At 46.8% G+C, this 15,032-nt stretch overlaps 1 protein-coding gene and 1 long non-coding RNA gene across 3 annotated transcripts in view; one reads left to right on the top strand and one right to left on the bottom strand.

Annotated features, from left to right (window-relative positions):
* ORC5 (origin recognition complex subunit 5) overlaps positions 1 to 15,032 on the top strand; it is a 217,354-nt gene that overhangs the window by 170,206 nt on the left and 32,116 nt on the right. Inside the window, exon 16 of one of the 2 annotated variants that reach the window (XM_090041982.1) lies at positions 6,997 to 7,221. The exons of the other annotated variant lie outside the window; for it this stretch is intronic. The gene's annotated coding sequence lies outside the window, so the exon portion shown is untranslated. Of the gene's footprint in view, positions 1 to 6,996; positions 7,222 to 15,032 lie in introns of those variants that run through there. 2 annotated transcript variants of the gene reach the window in all.
* The window catches only part of LOC149865558 (uncharacterized), a 43,807-nt gene that overhangs the window by 4,914 nt on the left and 23,861 nt on the right, over positions 1 to 15,032 (bottom strand). The window lies entirely within an intron of this gene.

Genomic DNA, 15,032 nt, shown 5'->3' with positions numbered 1-15,032 from the left:
ATAGAGGGCTATACCCTGTACAGGAGGGATCGTGTTGACAAAAGGGGCAGGGGTGTAGCTCTCTATGTGAAGGAAAGCTACATGTTCCTGCAAGCTGATGTTGGCGACCAGCATGGACAGCTAGAGACCCTCTGGGTAAAAATTCTTGGGGAATACAGCACAGAGGACCCAATGGTGGGAGTCTACTACAGACCTCCCACTCAAAGTCCTGAGCTTGACTAGGAGTTCGCCCGGAAACTGACTGTGGCCGCTTGCTCCAGGAGCTTGGTTGTCATGGGTGACTTCAATTACCCGGACACCTCCTGGGAAGATCACTCAGCAAAATCCGAGCGGTCGCAAAGCTTTCTCTCATGCGTGGATGACCTCTATCTGACTCAAGAAGTCTATGGGCCAACGAGAGGCAAAGCGCTGCTCGACCTGGTACTGGCTACGGGGGACGACCTAATCGGCGACCTAGTGATCGATGGGAAGCTGGGTGACAGCGACCATGAGCTGATCACCTTCACCATCTGGCGTAAAGCTGGCAAGTCAGTCAGCAACACAGAAGTCCTTGACTTCCAGAAAGCCGACTTTGACAAGCTCAAGAGGCTTGTCGGTCAGGCCCTTAGGGACCATGACCCCAGGGAGATGGGAAGAGAGTTCAAGAAGAGTGGTTGCTTCTCAAGGAAGCGATCCTCAATGCACAAGCTAAATCTATTCCAACACGGAGGAAAGGCAGCAAGAAGGCACAGCAGCCCTCCTGGCTCTCTAGGGACCTAGCGGACCTCCTGCGGCTAAAAAGGAAAGCCTACAAAGGATGGAGGACGGGATTCACCTCCAAGGAGGATTATTTTGCACTGGTCCGGTCCTGCAGGGAGCAAACCAGGAAAGCCAAGGCTGCAACTGAACTCCAACTAGCTTCAAGCATCAAGGACAACAAAAAGTCCTTTTTCAGATATGTGGGGAGCTGGAGGAAAAGCAAGGGCAACATTGGACCCCTGCTAAACCAGATGGGGCAACTGACAACTGACGCCCAGGAAAAAGCCAGCCTATTAAATAGGTACTTTGCATCAGTCTTTCATCAGTCCCATGGGACGCCCATGCCCGCTACGGGACAGGGAGATCCAGGTGATGGGGATCCCCTACCCTACATAAATGCTGACCTCATGAAGGAACAACTTGAGAAGCTGGATACCTTCAAGTCAGCCGGCCCTGACAATCTGCACCCCAGGGTACTCAAGGAGCTGGCGAGCGTCACAGCCCAGCCCCTGGCACGGATCTTTGAAAACTCCTGGCGCTCTGGTGTAGTGCCCGAAGACTGGAAGAAGGCCAATGTGGTGCCGATCTTCAAGAAAGGGAAGAGAGTGGATCCGGCTAACTACAGGCCCATTAACCTGACTTCTATCCTGGGGAAGATCTTAGAAAAGTTTATTAAGGAGGCCATCCTTGAGGGACTGGCCCAGGCTAACATCCTAAGGGATAGCCAGCACGGGTTTGTTGCGGGTAGGTCTTGTTTGACCAATCTCATTTCCTTCTATGACCAGGTGACCTATCACCTGGACGAGGGAGAAGAGACTGATGTCGTATATCTTGACTTCAAAAAAGCTTTTGATCTGGTATCCCATGATCACCTCTTGGCCAAACTGGCCAGTTGTGGCCTTGGTTCCACCATGATCCACTGGCTGGGAAATTGACTCCGTGGTCAGACCCAGAGGGTTGCAATTGATGGCAGTCACTCATCGTGGTGCCCTGTGACCAGTTGGGTCCCTCAAGGCTCTGTCCTTGGACCCATACTGTTCAACATCTTCATTAACGATGTGGACATTGGAGTCAGGAGTGGACTGGCCAAGTTCGCCGATGACACCAAAATTTGGGGCAAAGCATACATGCCAGAAGATAGGCAGGTGATCCAGGCTGACCTGGACAAGCTCAGCAAATGGGCGGACGAGAACCTCATGGTGTTTAACACCGAAAAATGCAAGGTTCTCCACCTTGGGAGGAAAAACCTGCAGCACCCTTATAGGCTTGGCAGTGCTACGTTGGATAGCACTACAGAAGAAAGAGACTTGGGGGTCATCATTGACCACAAGATGAACATGAGCCTGCAATGCGATGCTGCGGCTAGTAAAGCGACCAAAACGCTGGTGTGCATCCATAGATGCGTCTCGAGCAAATCCCGGGACATCATTCTCCCCTTGTACTCGGCCTTGGTGAGGGCGAAGCTGGAGTACTGCGTCCAGTTTTGGGCTCCACAATTCAAAAAGGATGTGGAGAATCTGAGAGAGTCCAGAGGAGAGCCACGCGCATGATCAGAGGTCAGGAAAACAGATCTTATGATGACAGGCTGAGAGCCATGGGACTCTTTAGCCTGGAAAAGCGTAGGCTCAGGGATGAGCTGATGGCCACCTAGAAGTTTATCAGGGGTGACCACCAGGATCTGGGGGAACGTTTGTTCACCAGAGCGCCCCAAGGGATGACTAGGTCAAACGGTCACAAACTCCTGCAAGACCGTTTCAGGCTGGACATAAGGAAGAATTTCTTTACTGTCCGAGCCCCCAGGGTCTGGAACAGTCTGCCATTGGAGGTGGTTCAAGCACCTACATTGAACACCTTCAAGAGTAAATTGGATGCTTATCTTGCTGGGATCCTATGACCCCAGCTGACTTCCTGCCCTTTGGGCAGGGGGCTGGACTCGATGATCTCCCGAGGTCCCTTCCAGCCCTGATGTCTATGAAATCTATGAAACAGGGAGTTGGGAATGGTTAGATGGAACACTGCATAGTACAGTCCACTAAACTTAGTATCTATTTTATCTGAATATGTAGGAAAACTCAGCCCCAAAAGGATTTGGGTAACCTTTTCTCTGTTTATGTCAAACTGTTCTTGCTGTTTAAAAATACTAAATTTGAAAAGTTTTTACATCAGAGAAATAAATCAATATAGGCTGCTTCAAGCGTCCATATTTTACACTGCTGAGAGAGTAATTCTTTTGTTTTATTTCTAGTAGGTTAAGGAACATCATTTTTATGCTAACCTTTTCTCTTTTGAATTCTGTTCTACAGATGCCTTCCAGAAATCTTTGGATGTTCAATATGTTACTATAGATATAGAGTAAAATTTTGACAGTTTCGTTACTGCTCAAAACCTGCAGTTCCCTGCAGAGACCTTTTCTCGCTAGTAGCCTTATTGCCAAGTTGTCACAGCATTAATTAAACTAGAAGAATAAGGCATTGCATGTCATTTCCTATACTGGATGCCTCCATATTAGGGGCATATCTCCATGGTAAGAACCTGTATCTAAACAAAAAAATAAGCCTGGTAACAGTACAAAAGCTCACACAAGCTCCTAAGTGGAAAATGTGGCAACAGAAAATATAGAATTGAAAGCAAGCAAGAGGAAAAGATGAAGGTTTCTTGAATACTTAATTTCTTAAGGACTAATGTTCTTATTTCATTTAGTTATTATCTGTAGAGCAATGATATTTTTAATCTCCATATTTTATCTATTTTGGATATTTATTGGATTCAACTTTAGAAGTTTTCTAATTTAAACCCCCCCACACGTTACATATAGACTGAATGTTCCTTAGTGAAATTATAGATTCACTGAGCCAGCACATAAAATTGTGTGTAGTAAAACTCTGTTTTATATTAACTACTAATAATTTGCATATCCATTTCATTTTGCTGCATGAATCAAAATGTCTGCATTTTACGTGACACTGTATTTCATCTCACAGTTTTTATGTACTTTTACCTGACTGCTTGGAAATGAAAAAATATAGCACACATGTTCAGGCTTTTGGGCAGATTTTTCCACAATAAAACGAGGGGATGTTTACTTTACAGTTGCAGACAGGTGTTTGCTGGCTTGCATCTCCCAACAATTCCACTGAACGCATAGAGATTTTTTTGCTCTTCATTAGATATTAGGGGAAGGGTCTCACAACAGTGTATTGGCCAGGCAAATTGAGGTTCAAAATCTGAGCTGAGCCCTTTGCAGCCAGGTCACCAAAGCGTGAGAACAGTGCCAAGGCAACAGAGTCAACCCCTGCCGTCTTAGCAACACCTACAGTTTAATCCAGAAGTGGTGTTATCAGGCTCTGAAGAAAGTCCTGTCCATCCTTCTTTCCACTGGAGGAAAGAGTGGTTGTATTGTGGGAGGGAGGATGAAGGATGGAGAACAGATTCTTGATGTTCTTCTAGGTACTTAGGACTCTTCCCTTTCACCTTACAAGGCACAGCACTACTTATTGTTTAATAAAATATAATCTTAAAGGAAGAGGGAAATTTAACCTCCTTCCCTAATGTGACTCATCAGCCACAGTGGAAAAGAAATAGTGGGATGGAGAAGGGAAAAAAGATCTGACTGTAGTTCCAAAAATGGAGGAAAGAGACACCAGAGAGGTAGACAGGGCATGGGCCTTGGGTTCCCACTGTTTCTGAGTACTTGAGGAAAGGGCCAGCAAGAATGATGGTGAGCTCAATGATGCTTTCCTGAGCTACATCTTGAAACTGAGGATTTTATCATAGGAGGAGCAATCCAGGCTGTCAATACAAAATATCAGCTCAAGGGCAATCTACAAAATGCCTTCCAAAAATATGCCTGGGAACAAATATTCATAACCTATCGGATACTAAAAACAATGGCTTAAATTCAGACAATGACTCATTACAATTTACCTGCTATCTCTGCATTCCATAAGTAATAATTCTTTTCCCTTTTGAATGGTCTTGTTCTTCAACATAATTAAGTTATCCATGCAGCTCCCTGATTTTGAAGCTACTTCTGATCCACCTCTCCTTGCTCCTACTTCACAGCTATCCTCCATTCCTTAAGTGACTTCTTTCATTTACATGGAGTTGAATGCAAACCATTAGCTTGTTTCTTGTTATTTAATTTATGTGTCTGCTCCTTTCCCAGACCTAAGTAAGGGTGCTTTATGCCCAAAAGCTGGTCAAATATCCCTTCCAACTATACAGTTGGTCCAGTAAAAATATTACAAGAAAATTCTTGCAGCTCAACTATGTCAATTTTCCTAGCTCTCCTGTCTAGCAAACTACAATCCAACCTCCCCCATTATTAACAGTCACCCCAGACAGGGACTGCACAAACAGATGTAGCATGCTGTGAAAGGCAACAGGTTTTGCCGAAGGGCAAGGTGAGCAAGCATAGAAAGCTTTCCATTCATTGCTTCTAGGATAACAAATCTGAAAACTTTTAGTTATGCTTCTCAGGTAAACTCAAATGCCGAAGTAGCAAAGAAGAGAAAGTCTTTGATAGAGAAGACCAAACTGTTAAGAAGTTTCATGATTAAAACCAAGACCTTGGATTGTACCTGGGAATGAGCTGGCAGCCAGTACTCTCCACTGGATTTTCAGACTATCTCCAAATGAAAATGGAGGCAAAAATAGGAAGGGTGAGGTTTCAGGAAGCGGTGTTCTTTCTTAGCTCAAATAATTCCCATCCTCAAACAGTTTGGAGCCAGATAAAGGACTTTGCAATGAGTGCATTCATCCTGTGGGGTATGGGATAAGGGCCTGGGAGTGACAGTGGGTAAATCTCTTTCCAAGAGAAAGGAGGAGGAAAAGGTGAGAGGCTGGAACCTTGCAGAGGATGCTGGGCTGAGGTAGCAGGAGTGGTTGGGCCAGGAGAGTAGCACCAAGGGGAGGATGTGGAGTTTCAAATGATTTGGGAAGAAGCAATGCACTCCTACAGAGGAAGTAGGAAAGTGGCTGCTGGCTGACAGTTCTCCCACCCTTCTCTCTAAGAATATGTCGGGGACCCTGAAGTCATCGCCCTTAAAGAGTGAACATGCTCAGGTCAATGTTTGCCAAGGGGCCAGCTTCTTTGCCATGCTGCCTTTCCCTTCTGGCAGGCATGGCCCTTCTTTTGCTCAGGTCTGAATGGCCAGGCACTGTTACAGGCAGCAGACTGAGTACTTTATTTCCGAGGCCCGATTCTGTCCTAAAATTTTAATGTGGTGTGCCCCATTGATTTTTTTCTGCTGTTACTCCTGATTTATTATTGATTTGAGGACAATACAAAGTGCTGAACTCCAACTCTGACTGTAAAATAGCAACTTCTGAAAGTTGCAAATAGATATGTAGTGTCTACCAATGAAGTACATTTTAAGGTTTGGATATATACCATGGAGAGCAGACATTTCTGTACTGCGTGGAATAATATTGAATGATTTAATCTCCAAAGCTGACCCAGATAATTAATGGCAGGGCTGAGTGCCACACTTAGATTGGCTGAAACCTTCCTCCAATCCTCTCCTTACCTCCTCCCCTGGCAAAGCCATGTGACATTTTCACTATTAATTGAGCAATCAGATTCCTCCTTCCCCCTTTTTTATGGAAAAAAGGACACTTTGAAAACTATTCTTTAAAGAATCCTGATGAATAGCATTAATTCCCAATGAGAGGAGCAATCTAGATTGCTTGGCTACCAACATCTTTTATTCATGAGCAGCATAAACCATACATTTGCTGCCTCACTCGAACATCTGACATTATTTATGAGAGGAAAAAGCACATATTTAACATTTTGCATCTCAGGCTTTTGAACAATCAAAAAGCATGTAATGAAGTGGCAACACCTTTTGGTAGCAATAAGCTACTAATTTATTATAAGTCCTTCTAGTCGATGGGCATTTTCGAGATTGTTACTTGCCACCAGGAAAAATGTTATTAAAGAAACATTTTTGTGCACACTGATTCTCATCAGATGTTTTTATCCTTTTCCAGAAGATGGGAAGGTAGCATCCTTGAGGTTTGCTTTTGAACTTTTTCCCCTGAAACCTGCATGGGGTGAAGCCTCAATGCTAAAGCAACTACTGCTTACCACTTCAATATTTTGTCACAATAGGTTTGTTTTAAGTTAAACCCTTTAGATTGTGCTCTCCAGTCTATCCAGTTCCTCTTGAGAATTGTGAGAAAAATAAACAGCATGTTTGGATATTTGACTGTTTTGCTCATATATATCCCGCATTTTATCCTCTCCTTTCTAAGGATTTAGGTGCGCCAGAAATCTTCTGCAGGGATGCTATGATGGACCTACAGCACTTCCTCATGATGAGTACAGGGTGCCAAGGCAAAGGGGGAAAATGTCTTCAAGGTACTTCAGGCCACCTTCCTGAAATCCATGACTGGACGTGTTCAATGATCTAAAAATGAATAACCTCTCGCTAGAATTCTGCATTTGATTGCTCATTATAAGTTGTTAAAATGACTGAAGTTTAGCACCAGCAGCCTAAAGGGCAGATCCAAAGGATATTAAAATCAATTCTAAGAACCCAATTGACTTTGGTGGATTCTGATAAGGGCTCTAAATAGCTTTTATGTGTAAGGATGTAGGATCCCAACAGTGCAGCTTGATTCCCTAAAAATAGAACTGACCTTTTCAAAGCCTACGTAGGAATATGTTCTTAGAAATGTCTGACACCAATGTTCTCAGTTCAAGCTATGGACAGTAATGCCTCCTGTCAAGAGGAGGAGGCAGCGCTTTTTTTCAAATTCATATAATCACCCCCCAGCTGGAGGAGCATTTTCTGCTGGGGGCTCCTGCAGGTTTCCTGTGCCAAGCCAATGGGACCGTCACTCTACCTGGACACAACTCTCCTTTCAGCTCTAACGTTTAGGTGTCTTTACCTCAGCTTTTATGTTTGGCAGAATTTAAAACTCACCGAGTGTAGGACTTCTTTATCCAGCTCTGTCTTTAAATTATTTTACTGACTTCTATATGCAACACAAAAATCAAAAACACATATATATCAAGTATGCATGTCAACCTAAAGTATGTACCTGTCTGTCACAAACAAGAAATAATAAAGGGAAAAAGAAAAAAAAAAGGAGGGAAGAAGGCAAGATGGACAATTAAAAGAGAAGTGTGCAAGGAGTAATAATTTAGTTACCAACATATTCAAAGAACTCTTTCCAAGGTCCCCCAAGCTTTTCAAGCAGCTCAGTCTGCTAAACAGGATTCCCAAGAGGCCAGCTGTGCCATCACGTTGTACCAGATTTCAAATTTTGAAGATGTCCTACTTTTCCAATGCAGTAATATGTTCCTACTAATAAGCAGGGATTCTGGTTTCCTCTGTTTAAAAATCCCAAATGCTCTGATTACAAAACCCAAAATCCACTTTTCTCCATGATTAAAATGAAACTCACTATATATATATGTATCAGCTGAACACGCTGTTTTATTGAAATACTAGCCAGTTGCCCATTGTGAATGGCAGAGCATTTCAGGGAGAGCTTACATGCCCACCCCACCCCCACTTACCCTTTGGGGCAGCCATGTAAACCAGGGGCGCATAATTATTTTGGGTAGAGGGCCACTTACCAAGTTTTGGCAAGCGGTCGAGGGCCACATGGGTAGCTTCACCCCTTGGCAGGTGCCCCACCCCCTGGTTGCCATCTTGTGACTGGAAGTCCCGCCCCCCTGACCTTTGCCACCAGAAGTCCCTCCCCTTTCCCCCCAGAAGTGATGTTTTCAGCAAGGGGGGCTTCTCAGAACCAGAAAAATACCAAATTATATTCTAAAAAGGAAACATCTACAAAATTCTTTAATTTGATTTCAAAAAATATTTTTCCCAATTTATATGTGTGTGTGTAGTGTACACAGAGGTGATTGCACAACAGCTTAAAATGAAGTCTTATTCTTGTATATCAGAGGGAGGGTATAGGTTTGTGGGGGTCTGTGGTTATGTGGTGTGAGGGAACATGGGGGTGGGGGGTGGATATGTGAGGCGTGGGTGGGTGTGGGATTTGTGGCGGTCTGTGTGTATGCCAGTGTGAGGGGAGTGTGGGTGCATGTATATGGTGGGGTGTGCATGTGGGACTCACCCTATGAACACACCCACCCACTCTGCCCCTGGCTGCACACCCACACCCACCCACCCACTCTGCCCCTGGCTGCACACTCACCTACCACACACCCACAGCCACACATACACCCACACGCACCCTAATGGGGTGACTCTGTGCTCCCTGCTCTGGCGATGCAGCTGAATCACATGGTGCTGACAGTGCCTGCAGTCAGGGGCTGGGCTGGGCTGCTCAGTCCTGCTGAGGCTCCTGCTGAGTCCTAATGCCCCTGCCTCCTGTCAGCTTTGGCAGGAACCAGGGGCAAGTCAATACAGTATTAAAGCCTAAGGGCTCCTTCTGCCTCTGGCTTCCTGCCTGAGGGGGCAGTGCCTGTGCAGCCAGTTGCCACCCACCCTCTCTGAGGCACATGCACAGTTGACTCCCAGCGTTACAAACAGACAGACAGACGGACAGAAGTACTAAGTCTTTTATTATATTAGAATTTCTAATTTTAAAGCTATTGGGAAGCCTACCAGTCCCTCAATCATTATTATAAAATATATATTTTGGCATTTGATTCTGGTTTTTTTATTATGGAAAACCATAGTTCTCCCTGCCTGCTTTGCTCACCAGGACACAGGTCCAGCTGCAGCTGTCCCCCCCTTCTCCCCACCCCCCATGCTTTGTAGTGCTGAGCAGCCCTAATATGCTGGTGCCCTGCCTCTTCCATGACATTGGCCCTCATTTCCAACCCACAGCCCACTGGCCCTGCCAGTGCACCTCACTCCCAAACCACCCTCCTGGTGTTCCTCACTCCTGACCCACTGCCCAGCACCCCCAGGCTCCAGCCCTCGAGTGTGTGGGCATAGGCAATGCCATAAGTGATGTGTTGGGAGGCATGGGGGGCACATGCCTCCAAGATTTCTGTGCCCACAGCAGGCCATGGGGATCCAGCCTGGCTGGACAAGCACCAGGCATAAGCCACCTCCATAGCCCAGTGGGTGGAGTCAGCACAGGAGGAAGTGCTACACCACAATGGCCACCAAGGTGTGGTGTCCCCTGCACACCTGGCAGCATCAGGGGGCACAACTCTATGCTGCTGTTGGGAACCCTGTGCCAGCCAAGGTGAGATGTAGCGGTGGCATAGAGTTGTGCCCTCCCACTGCTACTGGGCAGGCAGGAGATGCCTCACCTTGGCAGCCATGGTGGCACAGTGCTCCTACCAGTTGTGATGGTGGTGGCAGTACCAAACTTTCCTGCCCTGCTCCACCCTCCTGCACCAGGTTCCACCCACCAGGCTGCAGAGGAGGCTCCTTCCTGATGGTGGTCCTGCACTCCCACACCCCACTGTGGATGCAGAAATCCGAGGGGAATGTGCTGCTCCCCATATCCCTCTGGCATATTGCCTATGTCTTCCCCACTCCCCCACACATTGCTTATGCTTTCCCCCCATAGATTTACCTGCAGGAAGCTGTGGGAGCTGCTCTACTCCATGCTGCATGGCTGCATTGCCAGCCACATGTATGATTGCATATGGCCCCCTGCCTCTGATTGTCCTCCTCCCATTCCCCCCATCCCTAAGAAGCCCCTTGCAGGCTTGAGCTTTGCCAGCCTGCAAAAGGAAACCTGGCATTTCATGGATTTTTCTCCTTTGAAGGAAGAAATCTGCATTTTTTACATGTTTTTCCATGGGAAACAGAAATCCTGGATCCCTGCTAATAAGTTAGAATTAGAGTGCAATCTGAGAAGGATTCAGTTTGAATTCCTTAGGAATATAGCTGAGAACACGCCAAGAGTATATTGACCAAGAGTATGAATTCGGTGTTCAATACCACTTTAACTCTAGTTATCATTTGTTTCCAAAAATAATTGATAATAAAGGCTAACCAAAACACATGACTCGCTCCATTGCTGTGCTGTTGGAGTGGCAAGGGAATGAATTAAATCTGACCCTCCAATAATTAGATTCTATACCTAGAAAATTATAACAAATTTATACATTTTCTATATGTATAATTAGGTTAATGGGGGTCATCTTAAATTCAGGGTCAATTTAGATTTGAGTAAATACAGTATGTCAGGTAGTAAATTGGCTGTAAGTATTTCTTGTACTTTATATTTATTTTTTCTTTCTCATTTTTCCCTCTCACCCCTTGTGATCTTTTTAAGAGTGTGCTTGGGAATGTATGTTGCTATGAGTTCTAAATATATGGGAGAATGTCAATTGAGTCAAGGACAACAAGAAGTACTTCTTTATCTTTAGGTATGTAGGGAGCAGAAGGGAAACAAATGGAACTGTGGGGCCCTTACTTAACACCTCAGGAGAGCTGGTAACAGGCACTCAGGAAAAAACTGAACTCCTGAATGCCCACTTTGCTTCAGTATTTCACCTGACCAAGGATCACAGGGGGAATGGTGGGAATGATAGCCTTCCCACTGTGGATGCTGAGCTGATGCAAAACCAACTAGAAAAGCTAGACATTTATAAGTCACCAAGACCAGATGGACTTCACCCCAGAGTGCTGATGGAACTGGCTGAGGTCATCAGGGAACCCCTCGTGGTACACGGGAGATTCCTGAGGACTGGAAGAGGGCCGACATTGTGCCATCTTCAAGAAGGGGAAGGGGGAGGACCCAGGCAACTATAGGCCAATCAGCCTGACCTCCATCTCAGGGAAAATCCTGGAAAAACTCATTAAAGAATCTATGTGAGATATGCTTGTTGAGGGTAAGATTCTGAATGACAGCCAGCGTGGCTTTGTCACAGGTAGGTCTTGTCTTACCAATCTCATCTCCTCCTATGAACAGGTCTCTCACCACCTGGACATGGGAGGGAACGTCGACATTATACACCTAGACTTCCAAAAGGCTTTTGATCTAGTATCCCACTATATCCTTGTGGAAAATTGGAAGATTATGGGCTTAACTGCTCAACAGTTCAGTGGGTGGAAAACTGGCTGCATGGTAGGACCCAGAGAGTTCTCATGAATGGATCTGTCATCCTGGCGAGAAGTAGCCAGTGGTGTCCCTGAGGGGTCTGTGCTTGGACGGGTGCTTTTCAACATCTTTATCAGTGATTTGGGGGTGAAAAGCTCGCAAGATGCGAAAAGTTTGCAGATGACACCAAGTTATGGGGGAGCATGGTCATGCCAGAAGATAGGTTGCAGATACAGGCAGACCTGGACAGGCTGAAGAGTTGGGCAGACCAGAACCAGATGAAGTTCAATACTCAGAAGTGGAAGGTCCTCCATCTGGGGGCAAACAATCCCCAATGTACCTACAGGCTCGGTGGCAACAATTTGACTTGCAACACGACTGAAAGGGACCTACAGGTCCCATTGACCATCATATGAACATGAGCTGGCAGTGCGATGCCATGGCCAGCAGGGCAAACAACACACTGGCATGCATTAACCATTGCATCTCATGCAAAACTAAGGAAGTGATACTCCCACTGTACTCCCACTGTACATCAAGAACTCAGTGAACAGCTGTTCACCAGGGCACCCCTGGGGAAGACCAGGAGCAATGGATACAAATTCCTGGAAGGCTGCTTCAGGCTCAATTCCAGAAAACCTTCACAATCAGAGTGTCCAGACTATGGAATAAACTCCCTCCAGTGGTGGTGCAGTTGCCTACCCTGGAAATCTTCAAAAGGAGACTGAACAGTCACCTCGCTGGCTGCCTATCATGTGGCCCTTGATGGCTTGCCAAAACTCAGTAAGTGGCCCTCCACCCAAAATAATTGCCTGCCCCAATCTACAAGGTCACTTCCAGCCCTTAACAATCTATGAATGTATGAATATTATAGACCATGGCACTATACAGATAGCATTGTTCATTTGATGTAAGGAAACTGGAAAATTGCATGTTATATAAAAAGTGAATATAAAAGATGTAGACCGGGGTGGGCAATCCCCAGCACGCATGTCAGATCATGGCACACAAAGGCATTTTGCTTGGTACACACCTTGGCATGGATGGTGGAAGAGCTGCGAAGGGCCCAGTCCTTGTTATGGGACTGTAGCCCCAGCCCCCTCCCTGGCATCTGCCTTGAAGTGCATATTAGGGGTGTGCAAAACAGGCCATATTCAATTCAGATTCAGCTCGAATCAGAGACAATGATTTCATTTGTTGATTTGAATCATTGTCCCCCGATTCAATTCAGCCGAATCCGAATCTGAAGATTTGACGCTGATTCAGAGAATCAGCAATTTGGCCATAGACACAGCTTTAAATGTTTTTTCTACATACCTCCAGGTACCAGGTGCAGCTCGTGAATGCTGTGATGCTGGGGCAGATGGAACCTCCCACAGGAGTGTGAGGGGCCCCCTGCGTGCTCAACAGCAAAACCAGAAGTGGGCTGGAAGTACTTCCGGTCCACTTCTGTGTCTGCTGGGGAGCACACGGTGGGCAAGCCCTGTACCCCCCCAGGTCAGCTATCGGCTGTTGGGGGGATCCTGGGTGCCCCACCTCCAGACCCAGGAGGCACCAGTTGCCAAGCCAGGGCGGATGTGGGGGCAGGCGCCTGTGCACTCCCCAGCGGACCTAGAAATGGACCAGAAGTGCTTCTGATCCACTTCTGGGTGTGCTGCTGAGCGTGCTGGGAAGCCCCCCATGCTGTTGTGGAACACTCCATCTGCCCCAGCATTGCAGCATTCACAAGCCGCCTGGTACCTTGAGGTATGTAGAAAAAACATTTAAAGCTGTGTCTATGTCTGAATTGCTGAATCTTTCCGAATCTCTCAGAATCGATTTGGAGGGTTCTGATTTGATTCGGATACATTAAAGGGTCTTCTGATTCGATTCAGATTCAGAGATTTGGCCACTGGATCAGGCCAAATCTCCGCTGAATCAAATTGGGGTCCGAAGCTTTGCACAGGCCTAGTGCATATGCATATGCATCTGCTGCTAGCAACAAGTCAGGCTGGGGCCCTGCAGACCCTGGTGCAACTGCCTGCAGCTTCCCTGTTGCTTGCTGTAAGCAGCCTGGGCTCCATGATGGGTGGCAGGGGCCTGCCCAGAGCCTGGGCTGGCTAAGGCAGGCAGTTGGGATAGCTTCATCAGGCTCTGCAGAGCCCTGGCTCAGCTTGTTGCTGGCAGCAGGTACACATTAGGGCTGTACGAAATTTCACTGCCAGTTTTGGTTCGACACTGTTTCGATTCATTTCAAGATCAAAACAGTGAAATCAAAATGAAACAGATATCATCGAAACAGCCTTGAAACAAAATGAGGCAAGTCCAAACGTTTTGCTGTTTCAACACTGTTTTGACATTTCACCCATAGGCTATAATAGGGAAGGTTGAAACAGCCTATAACTTTGTCATTTCTGGCCTTATTTGGATGAACCTTGTAGGAACGGTAGCCCCTTCTGAGGTCATGAAGCCTGCCAAATTGCAATGAGATAAATTTAGTGGGTTTGGGGAAACTGCACCTCGAAGTGTTGAAAGCAAAACTCATGTCACCTGTATGTGTTAGGCCACAGTGAGATCAAAACTGCAGGCATGCTAGCCCCTGCAGAGGCCACCAAGCCTGCCAAGTTTCAGGAAGCTAGCTGCAGGGGTTTGGGGGAAACTGTACTTCAAGCTGCGGACAAGCAAAACTTTGACTTGGGTGACACTGTGTGTGTTAAGGCACAGCAGAGTGAAAGCTGCAGGCCTGCTAGGCCCTGCTGAGGGCACGAAGCCTGCCAGCTTTCAAGGCATTATGTGCAGGGGCTTCTGGATTCTGGGGCCCTGCACCTGCAGCTTCTGACAGGCAAAACTCGTGTCATGGGTGCTTGTGGGACTGTGTCTGTCTTGGGGCAGAGGGGGGGGTGAAAACTGCAGGCCTGCTAGGCCCTGCTTCAGCCATGAAGCCTGCCAGCTGTTAAGGAGATTGGTGCAGGGGGGTTCTGGGGCCCTAAACTAGATACTAGATACTGACAGGCAAAGCTGATACAGTCAGTTGTACAAACACTCACGTCATGAGTTTCGCCTGTCAGCAGCTAGGGCTACAAGGCAGCAGGCAAGTCGGGAGGATGGGGATATGGCGACAGCGGGCAGGAAGGTAGGGAAGCAGCAGCAGAAGGTCATAGTGGTAGACAGGAGGGGGAAGTGGCGGTGAGTGGGAGCATAGGGCCTGCACCGATGCCCTAGGGCCGGGAGTGGTGGCAGCATGGAGCCCAAGCTGGTAGGAGCACTGGCAGGGGCTCCAGCTGCCACAGCAGGTGCTGTGGGCAATGAGAGTGTGTGTCTTT

Source organism: Crocodylus siamensis, chromosome 4 (genome assembly GCF_052110815.1).
Source record: "Crocodylus siamensis isolate JL-2025a chromosome 4, ASM5211081v1, whole genome shotgun sequence".
NCBI classification, from domain to species: domain Eukaryota; kingdom Metazoa; phylum Chordata; order Crocodylia; family Crocodylidae; genus Crocodylus; species Crocodylus siamensis.
This window is presented reverse-complemented; position numbering and strand designations above follow the sequence as displayed.